Here is a 3,430-nt window from a genome sequence, read left to right on the forward strand (position 1 = left end):
CCACTGTGATCCAAGTTGCTCTTATGTGTGTGCTTCTCTCTTAACCAGGGCCGTCTTAACAGCATTATAGGCCCACAGGCAAAGTAGGGCACTGGGCCCTGCCTAAACAACCACACACACAAGAATGAAAATGTTTAATGCAAAATGAGTGCATGGTGCCCTTATGCTCACCAGCCCCCCGGCCAACTGCCCAGGGTGCCCATGCGTTAAGATGGCACTGTCTCCACCCCTTCGGTGTTGTGCTTGTCCTTGTGTGTCTTTTCTATCCCCTACATTGCTTTCTTGCCGGTTTGCTTCTCCCCATTCCACGTTGTGCTCTCTCTTTTGTCCATGTACGTGTTCACCCACAATCAATGTTGCTCCCTCACTCTATCTATCTATCGCCCGCCCTTCCTCTATCTATCTATCTATCGCCCTCCCTCTATCTATCGCCGTCCCTCTATCTATCTATCGCCCTCCCTCTATCTATCCCTCCCTCTATCTATCCCTCCCTCTATCTATCGCCGTCCCTCTATCTATCTATCGCCGTCCCTCTATCTATCTATCGCCCTCCCTCTATCTATCTATCGCCCTCACTCTACCGCCCTCACCCTACCACTCTACCGCCCTCACTCACTCTACCGCCCTCACTCACTCTACCGCCCTCACTCACTCTACCGCCCTCACTCACTCTACCGCCCTCACTCACTCTACCGCCCTCACTCGCTCTACCGCCCTGACTCGCTCTACCGCCCTGACTCGCTCTACCGCCCTGACTCGCTCTACCGCCCTGACTCGCTCTACCGCCCTGACTCGCTCTACCGCCCTGACTCGCTCTACCGCCCTCACTCACTCTACCGCCCTCACTCACTACCACTCTACCACCTCACTCACTACCACTCTACCACCCTCACTCACTATCGCCCTCACTCCCTCCCTCTATCTATCTATCGCTCTCCCTCCCTCTCTCTATCTATCTATCGCCCTCCCTCCCTCTATCTATCGCCCTCCCTCCCTCTATCTATCGCCCTCCTTCCCTCTATCTATCGCCCTCCCTCTATCGCCCTCCCTCCCTCTATCTATTGGCCTCCCTCTATTGCCCTCCCTCCCTCTATCTATTGGCCTCCCTCTCTTCCACCCACCTCCTTCTCAAACTCCCTGTTCTCTTTTCTTCTCCTGTGCTGATCTGCTGTTCTCTTCCACCGCCTCCTTCTTTAACTCCCTGTTTTCTTAGCCTCTGCTAATCTGCTGCTCTCTTCCATCTCACCTCCTTCTTTAACTCCCTGTTCTCTTCTGCTGTGCTGATCTGTTCCTCTCTTCCACCCACCTCCTTCTCTAACTCCATGTTCTCTTCTCTTCTCCCGTGCTGATCTGCTGCTCTCTTCCACCCTGCTTCCTTTCTAACTCCCTGTTCTCTTCTCTTCTCCTGTGCTGATCTGCTGCTCTCTTCCAACCCGCCTCCTTCTTTCACTCCCTGTTTTCTTCTCCTGCGCTAATCTGCTGTTCTCTTCCTCTCACCTCTTTCTCTAACTCCCTGTTCTCTTCTCCTGTGCTGGTCTGCTGCTCTCTTCGTCCCGCCTCCTTCTTTAACTCCATGTTCTCTTCTGCTGTGCTGTTATGCTGCTCTCTTCCACCCACCTTCTTCTCTAACTCCCTGTTCACTTCTCTTCTCCCGAGCTGATCTGCTGCTCTCTTCCACCCGCCTTCTTCTCTAGCTCCCTGTTCTCTTCTCTTCTCCGGTGCTGATCTGCTGCTCTCTTCCACGCCGCCTCCTTCTTTAACTCTCTGTTCTCTTCTCCTGTGCTAATCTGCTGCTCTCTTCCAGCCGCCTCCTTCTTTAACTCCCTGTTCTCTTTTGCTGTGCTGATCTGCTGCTCTCATCCACCTCACCTCCTTCTTTAACTCCCTGGTCTCTTCTCTTGTGCTGAACTGCTGTTCTCTTCCAACCGCCTCCTTCTTTAACTCTCTGTTCTCTTCTCCTGTGCTAATCTGCTGCTCTCATCCACCTCACCTCCTTCTTTAACTCCCTGTTATCTTCTCCTGTGCTGATCTGCTGCTCTCGTCCACCCCAACTCCTTCTTTAACTCCTTGTTCGCTTCTCTTCTCCTGTGCTGATCTGCTGTTCTCTTCTACCCGCCTACTTCTTTAACTCCATGTTCTCTTCTGCTGTGATGCTGCTCTCTTCCACCCGCTTCCTTCCTTAACTCCCTGTTCTCTTCACCTGTGCTGATCTGCAGTTGTCTTCCACATGCCTCATTCTCTAACTCCCTGTTCTCTTCTCCTGTGATGATCTTTTTGCTATCTTCCATCCACCTCCTTCTCTAACTTCCTGTTCTCTTCTCCTGTGCTGATCTGCTGCTCTCTTCCACCCCACCTCCTTCTTTAACTCCATGTTCTCTTCTCCTGCGCTAATCTGCTGTTCTCTTCCATTCGCCTCTTTCTCTAACTCCCTGTTCTCTTCTCCTACGCCAATCTGCTGCTCTCTTCCACCCCGCCTCCTTCTTTAACTCCATGTTCTTTTCTCGTGTGCTGATCTGCTGCTCTCTTCCACCGCCTTCTTCTTTAACTCCCTTGTCTCTTCTCCTGTGCTGATCTGCTGCTCTCTTCCACCCCACCACCTTCTTTAATTCCCTGTTCTGTTCTCCCATGCTGATCTGCTGCTCTCTTCCACGCTGCCCCCTTCTCCTTCTCCCTGTTCTCTTCCCCCGTGCTGATCCCCTGTTCCCTTCCTCCGCCTCCTTCTCTAACTCCCTGTTCTCTTCTCCTGTGCTGATGTACTGCTCTCTTCCACATACATCCTTCTGTAACCGCACACACACAAACACACACACAACCACACACACAACCACACACACAACCACACACACACAACCACACACACACACACAACCACACACACACACACACACACACACACACACACAACCACACACACACACAACCACACACACACAACCACAGACATACAACCACACACATACAACCACACGCATACAACCACACGCATACAACCACACGCATACAACCACACGCATACAACCACACAAACACACAACCACAGACACACAACCACAGACACACAACCACAGACACACAACCACAGACACACAACCACACAACCACAGACACACAACCACAGACACACAACCACAGACACACAACCACAGACACACAACCACAGACACACAACCACAGACACACAACCACAGACACACAACCACACACACAACCACACACACACAACCACACACACACAACCACACACACAACCACACACACACAACCACACACACACAACTACACACACACACACACAACTACTACACACACACACACACAACTACACACACACAACTACACACACACACAACTACACACACCCACCCACACACACCCACACACAACCTCACACGCACAACCACACACACACAACCACACACGCACAACCACC

At 51.8% G+C, this 3,430-nt stretch overlaps 1 long non-coding RNA gene across 1 annotated transcript; it reads right to left on the minus strand.

Moving 5' to 3' along the window:
• Nucleotides 1-1,385: 1,385 nt before the first annotated feature.
• Nucleotides 1,386-2,918, minus strand: LOC147711792 (uncharacterized). The gene is made up of 3 exons (XR_015295719.1): nt 2,488-2,918; nt 1,986-2,429; nt 1,386-1,864 (listed from the first exon to the last, which is right to left on the minus strand). It is a non-coding gene; the product is annotated as an uncharacterized LOC147711792 (long non-coding RNA).
• Nucleotides 2,919-3,430: the final 512 nt, after the last annotated feature.

Source organism: Lissotriton vulgaris, chromosome 5, assembly GCF_964263255.1.
Source record: "Lissotriton vulgaris chromosome 5, aLisVul1.2, whole genome shotgun sequence".
NCBI classification, from domain to species: Eukaryota; Metazoa; Chordata; class Amphibia; order Caudata; family Salamandridae; genus Lissotriton; species Lissotriton vulgaris.